Below are 21,201 nucleotides of genomic sequence, written 5' to 3'. Positions count from 1 at the left end.
TGTATATTCATCTTGGAACATCAACATGGGCAGCCATTCTTTATACATTCATGTGTATATATAAATACTGTCTTTTTTTTTTGGCAGTCCTTGTCAGTAAATTGTAGAGCTATTTTGCTATTTCGCTTTGCTAAAAAATAAGCCCCATTTTTACAAAAACCTCTACATAAATGGGTGGTTATTAAGTCTGCATGTGAAGTTTATTTGATTTACATATATACATTATAATATTAAAATTTAAATAAGAGTGAGATAGGCACATTGAGTGTCGAAGAAGATACATCAATGCACAAAAAGCACAGCCAAGAGTTAAAAATGAAACTAACAGGTGCATAATGGAATTTTGATTTGAAAATTCTCCATGGCATTTATCTATCAAACAAAGATTAAAAATTCTTCATCCTTTCTTCAGTGAGTTGCTGCTTTGCTTTTCAATTTGCTAATATGAGACCCTTTAGACTGAGTATTTATCTGCATGACACCAAACATACAGATGAAAACCAAAACATTCAATCATTCAGCTATTTGTTGCTATATACTTGACATCACTTAGAAAGGAGTAATTAGGAATCATTATTTTTATTTATGTATTTGGCAATTTTAGGTGTAGTCATAGTTATAAGAAATCTTGGTTTGATTAGTCATTAGCTTTTCTTTTATTTGTAATTTCACTCTGTTAGCAACAGCTTTTTATTTGAGGTATTTATTTTTTCCTAATTGTTAAATTACAAGTTTCATTTATCTTTAACTGTTGAGCTCTGACCTGAATTTATTTGCATCAGTGTTTTGATTCTTCTTACTCTTATTTCAGCTTTGCTAGATAAGGAACAGGAATATATTTTCCATATGTTTTATGACTTTATTTTGAATATGTTCATTCTTTCTAATTTAAATGAATTGAATCAATATGATTTGATTTCCTAAAATAAGACAGTCAGAAACTTTTAATTTCAATCAATAATTTTATAATACATTAGAAGAGGAGAAGAGAGAAATGAACCAGGGACGTGGGTTAAGTGAGTTACTCTAAAAGGGCACCAAGTTCCCTGGGAGTGGAAGATAAAAGCAAAGACTGAGGAGTTGGATGATATCCTCTGAAAGCACACAAGTCCATTTAGGGCCGTGGTACTCAAACTTTGGTTTCTCTGCCTCAGCACAACAAAGGATTTCAGCATACCCTCAGCCTCATCAGTTATAGTGCTTTGTTTATTACAGAAGGATGGGTGTCTTCCCAGCCCACCTGGAAGCCAACCACAAGAAAGATTCATAGTTAAGGAAAAACAAACAAACAAAAAAGGTTATCCAGGTAGTTTCTCCCCTAATAGAATTCAATGCATACATAAGTGTTGTCCAGAAGTTTTTTCTGTGCTTTCTGACAATTTAATTCTACACAGCTTAAAGAACCCAATACCCATCACATATCAAAATTTCCTCTGTGCCACATCAGCTGGGTGTGTTCCGTGCATTGTCTCATTTCATTTCCACACTGTGTTTGTGAGCAAACATCTCTTATAAAATGAGCAAACCATCATTTTATAAGGGATGGACCAGGTTTTGAAAAGACAGGCAACAGGCCCCATGTCACAAGCTAGATGGTGCACAGATCCTGGGTGGCTAAATGTGGGCAAGACCCTGCTGTGTGTATGAACCTCTCCAGCTCCACCTGCAGAGATTCTGGCTCTGGAGGTTTAAGGTGGGGTCTTGGAGCCTATATTTTACAGCATTTCTGGTGATTCTCCTTGCGTTGGGTAGCAGTAGGGCTTCTACTCAAGCATATGGACTCCCAAGCCCTTGCTATTTCCCGCTCTGGAGAGATGATCTTATACCCAGAGGGGCCTGCCGTTTCAGTGTGAAAGTTTCCTAAGGCAGGTCTGAGAAATCGTCCATGTAGACATCATGCCTCCTATTGAGCTCACTGAGTTTTTAAAAAACATTCTGGTAATGATAATAGTAGCTTCTGCTTTCAGAGCTCTCTCTCTTTTTTCAAATTTTATTAGCGTATAGTTGATTTATAAGACTGTATTAGTTTTAGGTGTACATCAAAGTGAATCAGTTATATCTAAACATACATCCATTCTTTTTTTTCCCTTTTAGGTTATTACAGAACATTGAGTAGATCTCCCTGGGCCTCACAGTAGGTCCTTGTTAATTACATCTTTTATATTTTAGAGCTTTCTTAAGTGAAATAACATACTAAGTAGTGTGTTACAGCTATTATATTCTTCAAACAGCCTCTCAGGAACAGTTGCCCCTCCGTATCTGCGGATACAGTATCTGCAGACACTAAGCACTGACTATGGGATTTGAGCATCCCTGCCAGGTCCTGGAACCAATCCCCCAGGAATACTCAGGGTCGACTCTACTATTTTTACGTATACTTCTCAGTTGGGAAACCAGGGAAGAACAAGCATTTGAAGAATAGTTTGGTTTTAGAAGCTATGCTTTAATATCTGTACATGATACTGTTTCTGGAAGTCATTTGGCTGAAAAACAAGTAGACAGGCCTTTCTGGAACTGATAAGTTTTCCTTTGGAGTTTGCTTGGTGATGCAGTGAGAGCTACCAGGATGGGCCACTAGACATTGGACAGACAGTTGCTCAGAAGGTGTTTCAAGGAGGAGTTTGAGAGCAACACTGTAAATGTCAAATTTCTCCTTAACTTGGTGAATTTTGTGAGTAGTTAGGGGTCAGGTACAACTTCACAGTCTCAGTGATGAAACTTATTCTTTTGCAGGGTTGGAAAAAAAAATTTAGGACTTTTACTAAGTTTGAAAAAGCCAAGAAAGTAAAAATTTCCTCAAGCAAAACTAGTATGGTCAATCTTATTAGATTAGTTTTAACTTTCACCAAAATTTAGATAAATAATAAAATACATTACACCATTGAGTTGCCAATCATAGATCTTACATCAGCTTTGCTAAAAATTTTGCTCTGAGGTTTCCCTTTTCTTTTAGTGTATTCATTTATTCGTCCTGCCAACATTCAACCACTGGATCTGTTAAAGAATTCCTAACTCATCTTTGTATCCCCCAAAATAAGAAGGTGTTGGTATAAAATAGGCCTTCCATAAGTGTTTGTTAAATTGGATTAAGTGACTGCAGTACAACTTACTCCATGATAAAAAAATATATTCAGGATACTAAAATGTATATCCTTGGCTCTAAGGTTGCTTATAAATCACCTTGTTCCCAGACTTTCTCATCAGACAATGCTGCAGGATGCTAGATCTTTAATTTTCAAATGAAGATTAATTATAATATTAAATGATTAGACAGAGAGCTCAATTACAAAATCTAAAGTGGAATTTGGTGACCCTCTAGTTCAGAGGTTTGCAAACTCTTTCAGTGGCCAAGCCTTTTTTTTCAAACAAAATTTTACACAGAATTCCCAGATGTTACCTGGCTAAATCTGGCTAAAGAGTGCATGGGAGCAATTCTCTCCCTGAGTCTCTAAGGAGCTTCACTGTTCAAGCTAAGTTTCCTCACTGTGCAATTGAGAAACATGAGGCCAAGAGATTAAGAAATTGAGCTCCCAAAGCTGCATCACTGCTTAGGAGAGAAGTAACAAACGGGATCCACATATATTACCTCCCGATTCGTTCTGTCAGAACTCAAGCTCATTACGAGGACAGTGAAGTCCAACATGGGCTTAGGCCAAGACTCAAGACTTAGGCAGATCACCTGGTCAAGCACGGGCCAGTGAGGGTGACATCTGGGAGTAACATGGGCCATTAGCATGAAGAGGCCAGCCTGCTAAAGGGACAGCTCCCAGGACCTGAGGCTCAGGTGTGATCTGAGAACAGATCTGGCCGGGCTTAGAAACTTCCCTTGCAATCTAAGAACATGAGTTGGAGACTCATGGGTGGTGATCATTGAGAATTGCCTTTTATGAATGGTCTAGCCCTCATGGGAAGTCTGTTGGTCATAGAATCACATTAAGTCCAGATTGTGTACATCAGGGGTACAAGTCCTAAAGTGTATAAGTTTCTATATTATAAGTTGTAAAACTTAGCCTTGGACAGATGTCCTTCCTTTGATCTACATGTGAGAATCTAATTTTGCAGTTTCTGTAAGGAATAGTGGCTTCAGCTGTCTTTGTTTTGACATCTTTTAGCCTGTGTGCTCCTTTTAGCCTTTAATCTGATATGCTTCTCACTTGCCTTCAATTTCTACTTTTTCCCAGTATCTGCCTGATTCTCATATGTCGAAAGAGGATTACTATTTAACCTTGCAAAATGCTCCAAATTTACCAGTGCCTCACTGGATATTTTTCAGAATAAAGTCGATCTAAAAAAAAAAAAAAATGTATAGGCAAGTTAGAAATCTGGGCTTTTCTTTTAATAATATAACTGAACACTTTCAGATTTTCTCATTCTAATCTCTTATGAACCTGTGATAAAGATTTGCTGGAGAAGCAACCCCTGATAAACAATTTGTTTACTGATAGCAATAGTCAGAAGTTCGGAACTGCTCCAGAATTCCTAAGGGCTTTTCTTTCTGTAGTTGACTGAATTGTCCTTCCAAGTCAGGGTTAAGGCCACTGGCCTGGCAGTTTTTGCAAAAGAGCATCTGTTTGCAGTATACCTGGCTGGTGGATGGACTTTGGAATTTAATTTCTACTGCTGCCAATCTCTTGACCTTCAAAACACAACCATTGATCCTGGAAAAAAAGAATTTCGTGGTTCCATTTCAAGACTTTTTTCCCCCAAATGGGCCACCATTTAGGGAATCTTATTTACATTATATACATTGAGGATTTTAAAAAACAATCAGTGCATCCAGAGGGACAGAAACACCCCTTAATGAAGCTCCAGAGGGATTCAGTCTTTTTATAGGCAAAATGTCTTCCCCACCTCTGTCCAACATGGATTCTCTTTTCTCATCTTTTCACTGCTGGCTATTGTGACAAAGTCTTATTCTCTCCTTATACCTACTTGCCCACTGTATACATATGAGCATTTCACCTCCTTTCCCTCTGCAAGCCCCTGGTGGGTTTTGTAAGTACTCTAGCTTGGGGAGTGTGGCATGATGTACACCTCTCCAAATTAGCCACTGCAAATGCTAATGGAGAGGTTCTAAATATTGCATTTGATCATTTTTTCTGTAACTTGCTGTTCATACGGATGCTTTGCATATGTTGATTAAATATGCACTTTCCCCCACCTGGGGAGCCAGAGCCCCTCACAGCAGACCAGTGTTCTCTGGTCCCAGGAGCCCGTAGCACTCCATAGGGGCGCCGTCACGGGGACTACCTGCTTCAGCCTGTCTTAGCGACAATGATCGCCATATGTGAAGCTGCAGGAAAACAGATGCTGTTTTTCCATTTGTGAAATCAAGTTGTTGGAAAGTAGTCAGGTTTCCAATGTACGAAAGCTCATCTAATCAACCTATGGAGACAGTGTGAGCTTTCTCAGAAATATTTGACAACATTCCCTAGTATTGGTAACTAGACATATAGGACATCATAGCTCCAACATGATAATCCTTTCCCTCTACTTGTATTGATAATATCTGTTTCCATGGCTGAAAATGGAGTCCCTAATGTCCTTAAACAAAGGAAATATGTAAGCCAGTTTTCACTTGCAAAAGGGCTTCCAGGCACAGTCTTCAGTTATAGGGGAGATGTATCATAACATCTTATTATATCAATCTTAAGTATCAAGGATTATGTCTCCCATGTCTTCCATGACAAGGGACAGGAATGTGGGAAATTCATAATCCCTTTTTTATCAATCCCAAAGTAAAATGCCTGCAAAAGCCCAGTAAGTGTTCTGTGATCCACTCCACCTTACCTCTAGGACTCACCTGTATCGCTGGGACAGACATCTTCTATCATGTGTATAACAAAACACTTTAGCTGCCTGGAAAGCTCCTTTTCATTCATAAAAGGTGACCTGCTTCTCAGAGTCTGTGCCTTTCACAAAGACTATACTGAAAGCCGATGAGGTAGAACACAATACCATACCATGTTGGGCAGGAAAGAAATACTGGAGAAATATAGTCACTTACAAACAAGATCAACTGTGGATATTAGCTTTCTGCCATTATGACTATTTCTGGGGTTTTTTTCCCATGTATGTAGACAACACCTGAATATGACCGATATAAAGTTCACATCTAGGGAGCCTGGCATCTAATCCCATTTCCATCATTAATGTCTGGTTTTATCGCAGCATGACTTTTAACTTTCCTGCCTATGAAATGTAAAGAATAATGTATCAAAAAATTTGCCACAGTAAGAAATACAATAACCTTTAAGAACTAAAAATCTCTAGACTGCCAGGCATGAATAAACTCTGCCCTTCCTCATAAGAGTCTTGGACCGCTTGGTTTCCTGAGACAGCACTTCCTACAAGGCTGATCTCCCTGAGGTAACAAAGAAATCAAAGGAGTGATGACTTTGTAACAGTAAAAATAGTGTTGACACAAACATTTCTATTTCTTCAGAAGGCAAAGACTTTGTGCCTACTGAGAGTAATTTAAAAACTAGCATTTGGGAGTTCCCGTCATGGCGCAGTGGTTAACGAATCCGACTAGGAACCATGAGGCTGCGGGTTCGGTCCCTGCCCTTGCTCAGTGGGTTAACGATTCCAGCGTTGCTGTGAGCTGTGGTGTAGGTTGCAGACGCGGCTCGGATCCCGCGTTGCTTTGGCTCTGGCATAGGCCAATGGCTACAGCTCCGATTCGACCCCTAGCCTGGGAACCTCCATATGCTGCGGAGCAGCCCAAAGAAATAGCAAAAAGACAAAACAAAAAAAACAAAAAAACTAGCATTTGAGCTTGGGCTTTGAAATGTGGAGTTTCAATCGGTTGGGGGTGTTTCCATAGGAAAGAAATAGCACAGAAGCTTCAGGAGAGCACAGGGCATTGGCAGGGGTGAGGGGTTTTAAGTTAATTTGGACAGAAAAAGTTGATGTTCAGTGAAGGAGAGCCAGGGGGAAAAGACAGGTAAAGTAAAGCCAGATGACAAAGGGTCCTGAATGACAGTCTAATTCAGATGGTGACTCTAAGCAGTGGAAAGATAAGATGGCTTTTTGCAGCTGGGAGTCAAAGTCAGAACTCACTTTGTGTGGATCAACTTAGGACTGCTGTGTGTAGCACAGTTTGAGCCTGCCATGGACCAGCAGTCTCCTTGCGTATTAAAGGAACAATGGATGATGGTGAAGAATCTTGCAATCTGGGAGCAAAGACCACAAACATCAAACAGCTGTAAATAAGTGCCAGGATATAAGTAAGCACTACATTGTGTGGTAATGACAATTGTCATTGAACTTTATAGTCTGCAAACCACTATCACAGGATTAATCTCAGCTCTTTGATAAATACTTCCCAAATGAATAAACAGTCAACTCTTTCAGGTAAACAGGAAATGTAAGGAATCTGAATTCACATGGGCAGTGAGTGTTGATCTGGGACTCAAAGGAGGTCAAGGTACCAGATCTGCTTTTTGTAGACTGATATGCAGGGGTTAAAGAAAAAAGACATATCATTGTGTTCCTCTGCCTTTAAATTCACTAAGAGGTACTGAAGGAAGGAAAAGATAGATTACGTTAGGCTATTAGCCCATGAGTTAAATATTTCTCTGAACAAAGCATTATTTAAGTGAATATTTAGTGATCATGTCGTGTGACTGCTTCTGACTGAGACAAAAGCCTTTTTCATTAAAGATTTTGGGCACAGAGATGGGATCATTTTTCTTACCTCTTGGCAATTCTGAGAGCCACCCAAGAGCCTTCCAATAAATCAACTTTCTGCTTAAATCAGCCCAGACCGATGGGGGTTACTGAGAACCCTGACTGATATAGTAAGCTTAGTAACTAGATGTTACAAGTATGAACCCACATCAGAGTCCTGGCTTATTACATACTATATGTACTTGGACATGTGACTTAATCTGGATGAGCATATGTTACAGCTATAAATTTTTCAGAAACAACTTCTATCTCCTCTACCCTAATCAAACAAGTAAACACATGTAAAATTACTCTATTCAAATATAAAGGGGTGTAGGTTATGGAAGGAAAAGGTATTGTTTGTCCCAAGTATGACAATTCTTTTGATTTTACATCTTACCAGTTGGTGAGAAACTAGTACTTACATTATTTTGGATGTTATCCTAAGGGAGAAAGTTAATTTAGTTCTGATTCATATATTCTACTCTCTTCTTCTGTATTCTCGAGACAGAATGGCTCAACATTATTCAAGGGAAAAGGGAAAATTCTCTTTCCTCCTCCTAGTTTCTCCGAAGGAGGCTAGGAAGTTCTTAGAAAACTACATAGCCATAGCTCTGTTTAATGGAGAGGCTAGAGTGTTCCTGAGAACTTGACACTCAGCACAGAAGAGCGTCAGAAGCTGATGGAACAAGGACTGTGTAGGGAATAAGGAGCAGAAAACCTGAAACTCAGCAGTCTGTTTCCAGGATAGGGCAATGTATGGCAGCCAAGTTCACGACCACCTCATTCATGTCCTGAAGGGAAGACACTCACCTCCCTCTAGTATGTCTTCTCTCCTCAAGGTTACAGCCTCCTACTCTTCACATTTGACAGGTAACCAGGATGATTATCACGGAAGCCATGTGCTAGAAACATTTGTGGCATGGAGGGTTCAAGTTATTCTGTGGGCAAGTGACACACTGGCTTTTGGCCACACTGAGAAATGTGGGAACTAGGCATCCAAGTTGATTGGCAAGAATTCCAAATTGTGCAAGCACCCAGGCTATGATATGACAGAAGGATGTTTTATTGAGAGGAATAGAAAGACCACAAACATTTTGTATCTGTAACTGGTAAATGGCAATTACTTCAAGTCTCAGCAAAACCCAAAATGTTGTTTGTAGAGGCTAGGTATTTGAAAGTCGTTTTATGAGCTATTCCTGAAAAGCCCTAGTATTTTTCACTTCTGCTCATTGCAACAAATATTAAGTGGCCATCTAGCATGAACTAGGCCTCGATGGTATGAAGAAGAATACACAGTCCTTCTGGGATTTGTGACATGAAGGATTATCCTCTATTGGTATGAAAATTCCACTGGGTTGGTCTGATCTCTTATTTCCACCCAAGGAGCAGAGAAGAGAACTTCCACCATCATGTGCTTTTCATGCCACGTCTTAGAAGGCTGCTTTTGTTTGTTCAGTGTGGGGTCCCATGTATATTACTGCCACCAGCATGTGCATACATAGGAACCCCTGCAGGGATGTTCCAGAGGTTTCGTTATGCCTTAGGATATTCACAGTTAACAAAGGCTAAGGCTGTCTATCACCCCTACATCACTGTAACAATGAGACAAGCTCTGTATGATATCCAACCTTACTCTTGCCTCTCTTGAGAAGGATTGCCTGTTTTGTTTGCTCCATTTCTAAAATCATTTGGCATTTTTATTGGTTTATTTTCTAGTAGAGTGACCTTAAACATATATATTCTTTACTTGTTTAGTTTGTCCAAGAGAAATGGGAGCTAATCCATTAACAAATCCCATCAGTTCTACCTTCAAAATATATCCTAAAATGACCACTTTTCTCTTCTCCATCCCTGTTACCACAGTCCGAGCTACTGTAAAGTCCTGCCTAAAAAAAGAGACATCATCTTACATCCGTCTTTCCTGTTCTCCCCGGCCCTCCCCCTCCCCTCCCCTACCCCCACCCCTCAGGTATTACAGGTCTGTGCCCCACAGAGCCTCCTAGGTAGTGTTTGTAAAATGCAAGCAGATCCGGCCACTCCCCTGCCTTCAATCCTTCAATGGCATCTCCTCACAGGCCAGACTGATTCTATGAGGGCCGCTGGTGGGGAAGGAGGCAACAAAGTCAGCCTGGAGTCGGATTTGTTAAGCTCGAGCCGCACCTTCTCTTGGCCTGGTTGCTGCTTCAGAGCTCAGTCTTCCTCTGCCTGGACCTCTCTTCCCCATAATTTGCAGGCTTTGCTTTCTCACTTCAATACGTTCTGCGCAAAGGTCACTTTATCAGACCTTTCCCACCCTTATCGGAATAGCCCCTCCCTGCTGCCACTGCCCTTCATCTTCTTATTCTGAGCTGTTGCTCCCTGGAACTTAAAACAGCCTGACATTATACAATGCACTTCTCTCTCCAGCTTCCTCCCCGAGAATGTAAGCTCTGAGAAGGCAGGAATATTACTTTGTTCACTGCGGCCTGGAAGGGGGACTGGCACAAAAGTGTCTGTAAATATTTATTAAATGAATGGGGCATATTTCATCCTCACCAACAATTATGAGGTAATCTCAGTGGAACCAGAGGTTCATAAAGGTTAAATCACTTGCGGTTCAATATAGAACAGATCCAGAGTATAAATTCAATGCCTCCTGATGTCAAAGGCCTTGCTTATTTCTCTGTGGGTCTTTGAATAAATAGTTTGGAGGTTTTGCCAACAAATACTTATTAAAGAACACATTTTAAGAGATATTTGAGAAAAAATATCTCAATCAAATTTTAATTCTATCATTTAAAATCTCAAGCAAAGAAATAACTTGGACAAACGATCTGCCTCTCGTGGAATAACTTCAGGATCAGATCACGGGTGCCAGGAGCACGGCGTCAGCCAGCAGCAGCCAGGCCCTCTCCGGAGATGCATGGCCCTCCATCTGTGCTGGTCTCACCACCCCTGCTCCAGGCTCCTGCCCTAAACCTGCAGAGTCTTGCATCATAATTGGAAGTGGATATTTTAAGATAAAAGCTGTACCTGGCAAATCAAGAAACATATTTGTTCTAAGTTTAATTAAATAAGTCTGGGCAGCCTTTTTGCAATATGGAGATTAACTGTCAAATTTATGTTAATATGATCTCAGAGAATGAAGCTGCTATAAAAAGTTCCTCCCCTCACCCCTCGCTTAAGCGCCTCATGTTGCATTATTGAAGTTTCTTTAAATTGGTGGTGCCTTATTAAAATATCACCAGGTCAGTTCTGCAAGAACAAGGCAGTTAAAAATATCTAACAAATTCCAAATGTTAGTTTAAAGACACCAATACAAATAAACTTGAAATCATGTCTATTATACAGAGAGAAAACTGTCACAATGGTGGAGTTTTCAGCATCTCTTTGGAATTACTCAATGCCAAGCTCCCCTTTATCTGATTAACTCAGGATTATAAAGGTCTTCTGAGCACTCTCAGTAAAACACAAAGAGCCTTTCATTTCTCTGAACATCTCTCTCTCCTCTTTTTTTTTTTTTTTTTTTTTTTTGCGTGTGAAAAAGATGTGCCACCCAATTTTTTATTTTTTTTATTTTGTGATTTAAGAAAAAAAAATGCTAACAGTTTGAATCATGAGTCCTGTTGTGGGGACTGAGTTAATTAAAAACCTGATGTATACATACAGCTGATCCTACTCACCCTAATGAAGAACATTAATTCTAGGACATGTGTGGCTGTAGTCACATTGCTACAAATTACTGGACTCTTTCCTTTATCTGTTTCCAAGAAAGTCTCCCCCTGTTAGTTAGGAAAAAAGAAAAATATGATGCCTTAGTTCTGGGCAGCATAAATTACACGCATCAATCAGGAAAGCCTAAATTAAAATACACATTTGGCAAACAAATATGAATATGTTGATCTCATCTGTGGATCAAAATGATTTAGGGCCAGTGCTGACCCCCACCCCCCACTGCTCAACATGAAGGTCACTGTGAGCAGCGTCTCTCTCATTGAGAAATGTTTTCACGTCTTTAAAGGATGCAGTTTTATATATTCCCAAATGCTCCATCTAACTAGCGATTCTTATGTAGAAAGACTGATTTATTTTATAAAGAAAATACAGGCTCATTTTTATTTATGTTATCCAAAACAGATAGCTAAATTAAAATGTGGAGGGAAAAAATACAGTGGTTTATGGTTCCTGGGCTGGGGATTCTCCAATGTGTTTATGGTACTTTCTAATCTAGCAGAATACTATTTGTGAAATGGAATGCTACACCTTTCCGATATTGAGTGATCATAAATCAGTCTATTCTTATCACCTACTGCATGCATTCTTGGGATAGGAATAACTGCTTGAGAGATACCCGTTGCATGGCAAACCTTAAGTCGAGATCATCTTGGGTCTTTCAGGCTGCCATTTCTTGAAAATATCTATAGGCAAAGCAGGCTGATTGAATAAGGCAGTGATCTTCCTGGACAGAAGCGTGTTTTATGTTGTGACATTTATTTTGAATATTCATGTTGTATTTTCCTGCTAAGATTTCATTCTCATAACTACAAACCAGTATAATGATCCCGTCTGTATTAAAGGAGTATGTGAGGCATGCTTATGATAGGTTACAACTCGGTACTGAGACTCCTTACAGCTAAACGAAAGAAGGGAGACAACAAAACTAAGATAAAACCCTACAAGAGGCATGCTTGGTCTGCAGAAGCCACCTGAGGAACTTGTTTCATTACAGATTCCTAGGGCCCTCTTCATTCCCCTGACTTCTAATTCAGTAGATCTGAAATGAGGTCTGGGATCTGCATGTCTCAGGAATTCTCCAGGTATTTCTTATTAAATGTTACTCAGGACAAACTTGGAGAAAGACTGCTGGGAAGATGAATGGGTGAGAAAAAGACCAAGTGATACATAATTAGCTTGTTCTGAGCAGTTTGATGGAAGATTATATGAAGAGATTAAATCCTGAGTCGGAATGAGCAATTTGTACACAAATTGTCATGTAACTCAGCAGAAAGCAGGGTTCTAGAAGGATGTATCACAACAGTTGTTTTACACTGAGGTGGGTTTTTTTTCACTGGGGGAGGAGGGTGGGGCAGGTAAGGGTTGTCTGAAGGGAGTTGCTCAGAATAAGGCACCTTTGAGCTACAACAGCTAAAACTCCCAGTTTTTTTTTTTTTTTTTTTTTAATCCAATTCCAATCTGACTTGTTCAGTTCTGTTATCCCCACCCCATGTGAACCAACTTTTGTTTCGGAAAATATGATTGCTATATTTCTTGGGCAAATTATCAGACAGATTCTATTTTACATTCTAGGGTACTAAGAGATAAATAAGAATGGAAACTTCTAGAAGAAAGAAATCCACTAAGGTAGGGTGAGAAAAATGATCATTATGATGTTTTACCCTTTGGTGGTAGGTGGGTGGAAGAACAGCAGTTTTTTCTGTTCCTTTTATGATGTAATTGAGAAACGCTGACATGTTCGGAAAAATAAAATGATGTGACAAGATGTTTGAGAAATATTGTATCTAAGGGAGGAAAAAAAGAACCCAAGTCATTTTCGCATAGATCCACGTTGATTGTTAAAATGGCCAAGATGAAAGCATTGGCTGTGCTGCAGTCTGTTCATTTGGCTCAGATGGGCACAGCCAAAAGTAACTTGGGTACAGTTTTGCTCTGTGCTAATTAAGTTGGTCAAATGTCCTCTGATGAATTTCCTCCCCTAGGTAGAATTTGAGAGGATATACAACAACAGAGTAATTATTAGGGGTGTCAGTTACCCATATGGGTGTCTACACTGGATCCGAACATATAGAACCTGGTCTAAATTCTTAGAAATTTTGCTCCCCAACTTAGGCAACCCCATTAAAAGTCCTCTTTGTGGGCACACAACCAATAGTGCATATGCTGATGGCATTTTCACATACAAATCTGATAGTTAGGCACGCCATTACCCAATTTACACATGCAAATGCAATCATTGTGTGTGCTGGGTGCTCCTGAAAACCTGGCACACACCCAAAATGGAGGCCTTTTCAAAGCATGGCCAACCCACCAAATTCCTCTTCCACAGCAACTCCCTGTCTTACCTCTATTATACAAAATTCTCCTGGGTTCTGGGAGAAAGGATATGTGCTTTGTGGATTTCCCTGAATGACTGAAACTTTATCTCATTTGATTTGGACCTGTTTTAAGTTCTTTCTTTTTCTTCAATTAATTGACTATAGACTTCCTCTCCTTTGTTGTAATTCACCATTTCATTTCTCTGCCTTTAAGAAATAAACTCTAATTAGAAAGTACAAATTCTCTCATTATGACTTGTTCTCATCTAGAACTTGAAGTGAGAATGATTATGAATTGTTATAATAGATGATTTGTGCTTTTAAAAGAATGGAGATTACTGTTTACAGCTATGTGCACATGAGTTTACTCCAAGATGCATTTGATTATTCTAATTTACTGAGCTGCTGCAGAAGCAACCATTAACTATTTCCTGTTTCTTTGTGTATTATTTCAAATATTCTGGGGTCTCTTGACTACTCAGGCAGGAGTGCAATGCAGGCAAGTAAAAATTTTAAAAATAGAAATAGGATTGAATATACTTGGTTTGCCAGTATTTCTCAAAGAGGGGAAGAATAAGAGTCTTACACTGATCATGGCAAGATTGTTAGATTAGCCAAAAGTAGCAGAAAAATCACAATAGAGGAATTTTTACCCACAGTGGAGAAATAGTGATATTTTGAGAGGTAAAATTGTGATTGAAAATTGTAATTTTGGTATATTCATTTAGAAAAAATTTACTGTGTTACCCCATTCCATATACGGTGTTTGGTATCTTTTCATCTCCTAGTTCTCATCCTGTCTCTCTGAACAGTCTGTTTCATCTTTGTCTGCTCCTTATCTGATGGGATTCTCCAGAATTCCAGTTTTCAGCCCTCAACATTCTACTCATTTTACCGTCTTTTCCAGAAGTCTTTTCATATTCCCATCTAAATATTCCAATATAGACCAATCTTAACAGATCCAAATCAGTATTCATATCTTCCTTAGACTTCCAGCTGGAGTCAGCTCATGATCCTCTCTATATTCAATGCACACATCCTGTTGGTGCCTGAGTTCAGTAGTTTTGCTTCTTAACCTATCATTTTATGTAATTTTATTTAATAGATGTTGATAAATATTTGCCTGTTTCCACATTGGATTATGTTTTAAATCAGGAACTGCATTTTATTGATTGACTGTCAATCTCCTCTAGCCAATGACCACAAAGAACAAGCCTATAGTTGAAGTTGGGTTTATCTATTTCAGAGAGGAAGAATACTCACCATGGGGCATATTGGAGTGTTAGGACTAATTATATTTAACATTTGGGTTTGTCTTAGTTGCTTTGGGGGACTATTTAGGGAAGCAAGTCTGTTTTGGATTTGATGCTGACTTGAAGTAGAAGTAATTCTGATTGACGGTCTTAAAAGATCTCAACTAGAAGGAGGAACATGCAGACTGAAGTTAAAGCTGTAATTGCTAAAGTATTAGTGGTTATACATATTAGTCATGAAAGGGGATGCTTGATAATTTTTGTGGTTTAAAAAACATTCCTGTTTTGTTCATGTTCAGAGATGATTATGGTGTGTGTTCTTGATTCTGCCTTGATCCTTCATGGTCACAGAAGTGACTCTACCTTATATTGGTGTTCTGTGGAATTGCTTATGTTGAACTGGAGAACACCAATGGCTAACTGTGAGTGCCATGCAAGCTCCTGGGAACCCCAGAGACGATAGTGCCAGGCTATGTTTCAGCTGTCAGGTCTTGCTTCTCTTTTTCAGTCCTCCTTTTTGACCAAGGGAAGACAGGGACAGGCCATGGGATATTAACTCATGACATTCTAATTTTATCTGTGGCCAGGATTTTGTTGATCAAAATCAGGAGGGAATCAAGAGAACATAGTCAATCTCTGTTCAAGGGTTAATCTACCCTTTTCCTTCTATTTATTATAGGATGAGTTGTTGAGTCAGCCTATGTGACAAAGGCTGTGCTATATATAGCATTTAAGATTCTGAATAAGATATGTCAGCCCAATTTTAACACAGTTATCACAGAACAAAAATGATTATTAGTCCTTGTAACAAATCTTGAAGCCAGGAGTTTAGATTGCAAAACCTATTCAATGAAAACATGTACCAGAATCCCACTGTGCATGTTCATTTTCTTAGCTGTGGGTTATTTTACTTGCCTTGTAACGTATATATATAGGTCAGGCAAAGAAATACTCTAGGATGCCTCCTCCTCAGCTAGCCGAGAGAAAACCAATGGCTATTGAGCTGTCCACGACAATGCTGTGTAATAAATTTTAAATTGTTGGGTTTTCAGGGCAGAATTTGTGGCACTCACGATGTTTGCTAGGATCAGAGTCAAGTCCTAGACCACCTTTTACTGTTGTATTACCCCTTCTGAGGGATTGTTGTAGTTCATGTGGTAGCTAATAATTAGAATGAACACACAGAAGTCAGTGTATAGTAAAGTTTGATGTTCATATAAGAAGTAGTGGCCTAGTAGGGAATAGACTATATTAAAAGTAAGAATAAAACTTAGGATGATAGGTGTGAACCATTTTATTTGCTCAAAGGTCTAAGGTTTCTTGAGTGGAGTTAAATAGTTCCTTGAAAGCAGGTCGTAGTATCTCTGAAGAGAACAGGCCAATTGTTATACTGTTATAACAATTGTTATAAGGATAACCCTAATGTTAATTTTCATTTCTGAGAGGCTAGGTTTTGCTGATAAGATTATAATGGCTTCAATAGGAGCCTTTAACTGACATGAGGTCTAGATCTAATTTTTATAAGACTGAAAGGTTGGGATTAAATGATGAGAGGTATACCTAAGTATCAGAAGGGACTATAAAATGAGACCTCTTTTCTAAAGTGTTTAATAATTAATTCATAATTAATAAATGTTGGCAAAAAGTCAAATTGAGAACAGCAGCTATTAATTTTTTTAAATGTCAGAGTTTTGGTTTTGATTTAAGTGACAGAAGACCATAGGAAGTAAAAGTTACAGGACAAAGATAAGGTACATTTGAGAAAATTTTTAGTTAATAAAGCATGTCAAAATATAATAATAAGAGACATAAGTAGCATAGCAAGGGGTAAGAAAAAAGGTGCTGAAGTCAGAAAATTAATTTTATTCCATTGTCTTGCATGGAAGCCATGTACTTTTGCAATCATCAGCTTGTTCCAAGTTTTGAGTAGGAGTTGTTTTCTTTCTTTCTTTTTTTTTTTTTTTTTTTTTTTTTTGGTCTTTTTGCTATTTCTTGGGCCGCTCCTGCGGCATATGGAGGTTCCCAGGCTAGGGGTCGAATCGGAGCTGTAGCCACCAGCCTATGCCAGAGCCACAGCAACACTGGATCCGAGCCGCATCTGCAACCTACACCACAGCTCATGGCAACGCCAGATTGTTAACCCACTGAGCAAGGGCAGGGACCGAACCCGCAACCTCATGGTTCCTAGTCGGATTCGTTAACCACTGCGCCACGACGGGAACTCCAGGAGTTGTTTTCTTATGGAGTTGTCACCTATAGAGAATCCCCAAGAATCCTTTCTTTAATATCCCTTTATGGAATGAATGTTTAATAGTAAGGAGGAAAGAATGTAAGGAATATATGTCTTTAGGTTGAAAATATGATCTCATTGATTAACACTTTGGAGTTTTATTATTTCGCTAGCTTCTTTTTCATTAAGGCTCAAGGGAAAGTTTTCTCTGATGTCTCTTTTCCAAAGATCAAATCTATAGATTTCAGATTATACAGAGACTACTCAGGTAGATGTTTTAGAAAGTCAGCTTATATCTATTGGTGACAAAATCTTAGGTATCATACAAGCCTATCGCATTACTTAGTCATATCAGCTTAAAATATGGTAAAATCTATGATTGAAAGCAATTCCTGAAATCCTGAGTAATTCTCTTAACTTAGGAGATGACATGTGTGTCCTAGAGAGGATTGATCCTAGAGAGGGTTGATCTTATTACTAATAAAGGCTAATGACAGAACTTTGGGCCATGGAAGACTAGTATATTATTTAATAGTATGTATAATATAGTAGTGTATCATATGATGTTTTAAAATAAAAAATCCATTGACTTGTATATATATTTGTATATTTCTGTAGCTATTGTACTTACCTTAAATAATCATTTATATAGATGATTATCTTTAATCAAATTGTTTAGTGAAAAAATAAGCCATCTCTTTTTTTTTTCTCTCCAGACATAAGAGAAAACCAGGAACAAATATTATGACATTGTTTAGCTGTTCTTTTACATGGACACTTTCTTTTACATGGACACTTACTTAAGAAGGCAAAAATAAACGTTACAATGGCAGCTAACCTACATGGACACCTGTTTAAGAAGGCAAAAATAAACGTAATAATGGCAGTTAACCTACTGCCATTTTAAGAAATAAGGGTTAAAATTAGGTACAACTAACCAGCGTTTATGTCTGTTGTTTAGAAATTTTATAGGCTTCCAAAGATTGCTTATTAATTAACTTAATCATTTGTTAAAAGTCTTAAATTTAGTTAAGTATCTGGAAATTACTAATTTTAGTTAACATCTTAAATCAGATGATCTGCAGGATGGCAAGAGTTTCATACTATTAAGTCTTTAAAAAGTTATTCATCATTATATTCCATTTAGTTGAATACAATTTAATACATATAATTTTAAATTTTAAACAAGCTATGAAAAAGAAGGGCAGTCTACTTAATTTGCTAAACTAATGTAGGATATTTAGGGAAGTTAAATCATGAAAAATTTACTGTGGTGACGTTATTATTACACAATAAAATTTTTTTAAGTTTTTGAATTATGCCAAAGCATATTTTTTATCAGAGAACTACAGGTTTTTCTCATCTTGTAACTATAGTAACTGAGGCTACTATATAAATGTACATAAGTAGAAACACAAGATCCATAAAGAGAAACACAAAACAAAACACAAAGAGAGGCACAGCTTAATAACTAATTTTTACTTTCTTTGGGGCATTTTAGATACTATAATTACCTGTCTAAATATTCAAGAGGGTACTTAACTCATTTTTTTTAATCAGGTAAACTTTAATGTTTCCTGAGAGAGTAGAAAAAGGAGGAAGAGAAAACAAATGAGAGGGAGTCAGTTTCATAAAATATGAAAGTATTGCTATAAAAAGTAACTATATGACGTGATTGTCTACACAGCAAAAAAACAAAGAATCAGTCCTAGAACTAATAGGTTATTGTAGCAAAGTTGCAAGATAGAAGATTAATACACAAAAGCAACTATGTTTCCTCTGTAGGAAAATTAAGTTTCAATGTAGAAAAACAGCTGGACCTCCGTACATACAAATGAGAATGATGCACAGCTGATTTTGACATAGCTTGGGCTCCAGAAAATTTTATCACAATTTAATTACAATTAAAAAGCCAGCATTTAATAATCCCTGAACTAAAAAAACAAAACAACAAAAACAGCAAAAATCCATGGACAGCAAAGAAAACCACGAACTTGGAGAATAGATTTGTGGTTGCCAAGGGGGAGGGGGAGGGTGTGGGATGGATTGGGAGCTTGGGGTTAACAGATGCAAACTATTGCCTTTGGAATGGTTGGCAATAAGATCCTGCTGTGTAGCACTGGAACTGTGTTCAGTCACTTGTGATGGAGCATGATAATGTGAGAATAAAGAATGTATACATGTATGTGTAACTGGGTCACCATGCTATACAGTAGAAAAAAAAATAATGTATTGGAGAAAGAAAAAAAAAATCCTGTTAACAAAGTAATTTTTTAGGCAATTAGACAACCTTCTCGTGAAAGAGTCTTTGCTCTTTGTTCTAAGCAAATCTCAATTTAATAATCTCTTTCCTGTCAAAAATTCCCCAAGGTGGCCACTTAAAACTCCAAATTATCCCTGGTGCTTTTGGGACCCTTCAGGAGAGAAGCAGACCAGTTAGCATCATTGTGAAGAAACATGGAGGAAACAGGTGTTTGACCTGGCAAAGATTGAGAAGATCCCATCAGAACTTACATAGTCAGTACCTTGTACATTGTAGGTGGTCATCAAACAGCTGTGGGCTTGATTTAAGGAGGCAGACAAGCACCGAACTGACAACTGAGTTATGAGATACTGAAGTCACATTCTCTTTCTTCTAACCATTTACATGTATTTGTCAGCCATTACTCACATCTTATAAGAAAACTTTAGAATTTTCATCTACCCCTGAGAAATATTAACTGACAGTTAATTAAATAAAAATATTGCCTGCCAGCCATACCAGCTCTGTGAAAACATTGAGAAAGATTGTTTTGTTCATTGAGCTCTAGCCTACAGGGGCAGCAACTCCCTCACACCTTCTCATCAGCAGCAGTAAATTGGCAGCCTCAACCCTCTGTAATTCTCTTGGGTGGGTGCTCTTACACATTTGTTTCTTGAATGCCGGTTTCTTCCATGCAAGTGTAACTAGAGAACTAAGCTGATATTTCAGGCTCAAAATGGAGACCTCTCTTTGATGATTTTAACTGGTCTATTTTCATTTTGACAAAAACATCAGGGAAAACTGAGGCTAATAAAAAAGGAGAAAATGAAATGTATTAAAATAACTACAGTGGGACTCCTACTGGTAGTATAGACACTCAGAGCTGATAGAGTGAGAAAAACAGTATTGCTTTTCCATCTTGAGACTGAGACACAGTGAACTGTCGAGCATCCTTGGGCAAAGACAGTGAAGGAAGCTCACTGGAACTGAATAGTTGTAAGAGATGGCTATGGAGGTGCTACCAAGTGCCCGAAGAAAGTGTCCAAGGGTTAAGACAAGCTTAACAGTAATTCACACAACAAGTAGCATTGCAGTTTGTAGACGTGGCAGCAAGGTCACAACAACAAGAAAGTATGGCCCACAGATAAGAATAAGTAGAAGGCTCTCACCACCTGGATTCACCCACTGGAGCAACAGGCTCCAGTTACTTAACAAGTGCTCCAGGACAGGGCTGAATTGTTTGAACAAAAGTGAGATCAAAGCTCGTTGTTTCATACCTGTGGGTGGGGAGAGCTGTGACTAAAAAGGCAGTGAGAAGGTCACTGAGATACCTTGATGTGGTGGTTGCTCTCTATCCCAGTGTGGAGCCCTGAGGTTATAAGAGCTCAATTCTCAGCACATCATGATCACTTTCGAAAAGTGGCAGAGCTGCACTTCTAATTGTAAGGCAAAGGCTTGAGAAATGGGGTAGGGACTTAAATAGTGAGGTCATACAGGTAGAATGCTATACACTTCTTAAGAAAAACCTAATCTGTACATCCCAAGATACCCCCACCAACACACACATAGTCCCACAAGTCTTCTTAACGTGAACAAAATGAGGAAGCAGAATTATGTCATCATTGTTTAATATCTTCAGAGTTTCAAAATGTAATTCTATGATACAACTTTCCTTTAAGACATATACCTAAAGGGTAGAGGTGGTTTTCCATATTTCCAGAGCACTCATTACATGTCTTTTGTTCTTAAAATATGAAAGACCAAATAGCC

General features: G+C 38.4%; 2 long non-coding RNA genes across 4 annotated transcripts in view; one reads left to right on the top strand and one right to left on the bottom strand.

Annotated features, from left to right (window-relative positions):
- The window catches only part of LOC110260285, a 492,008-nt gene that overhangs the window by 58,429 nt on the left and 412,378 nt on the right, over positions 1-21,201 (bottom strand). The window lies entirely within an intron of this gene.
- Positions 1-21,201, top strand: part of LOC102167557 — a 293,103-nt gene that overhangs the window by 120,146 nt on the left and 151,756 nt on the right. For both annotated transcript variants that reach the window (XR_002343278.1, XR_002343279.1), the window contains exon 4: positions 12,961-13,014. This is a non-coding gene — a long non-coding RNA (uncharacterized LOC102167557). The remainder of the gene's footprint in view (positions 1-12,960; positions 13,015-21,201) is intronic.

The sequence above is a fragment of the Sus scrofa genome, chromosome 4 (assembly GCF_000003025.6).
Source record: "Sus scrofa isolate TJ Tabasco breed Duroc chromosome 4, Sscrofa11.1, whole genome shotgun sequence".
NCBI lineage: Eukaryota > Metazoa > Chordata > Mammalia > Artiodactyla > Suidae > Sus > Sus scrofa.
This window is presented reverse-complemented; position numbering and strand designations above follow the sequence as displayed.